Source organism: Mustela nigripes, chromosome 14, assembly GCF_022355385.1.
Source record: "Mustela nigripes isolate SB6536 chromosome 14, MUSNIG.SB6536, whole genome shotgun sequence".
Classification (NCBI taxonomy): Eukaryota; Metazoa; Chordata; class Mammalia; order Carnivora; family Mustelidae; genus Mustela; species Mustela nigripes.
In genome coordinates, this window is record NC_081570.1 from 13,966,767 (window position 1) to 13,966,973 (window position 207).

Consider the following 207-nt stretch of genomic DNA (forward strand, 5'->3'; position numbering starts at 1 on the left):
CCCCTTGACGATCCCCTGCTTCCTTCTCAGCAGCCACCTGCTCCTCACTCCGAGCACCACCCACCGCCGGGGGGAAGAGCCGAGCCAACAAAGCTCGCCGCCCCTCTGGCTCTCACAGGCGAGCTCTCTATGGTGCCTGCCCACAGAGCCACGCGGAGGGGGCGGGGCACATCACGTGACCCGGGAGCCCGGCTCCCGCGCAGGCGC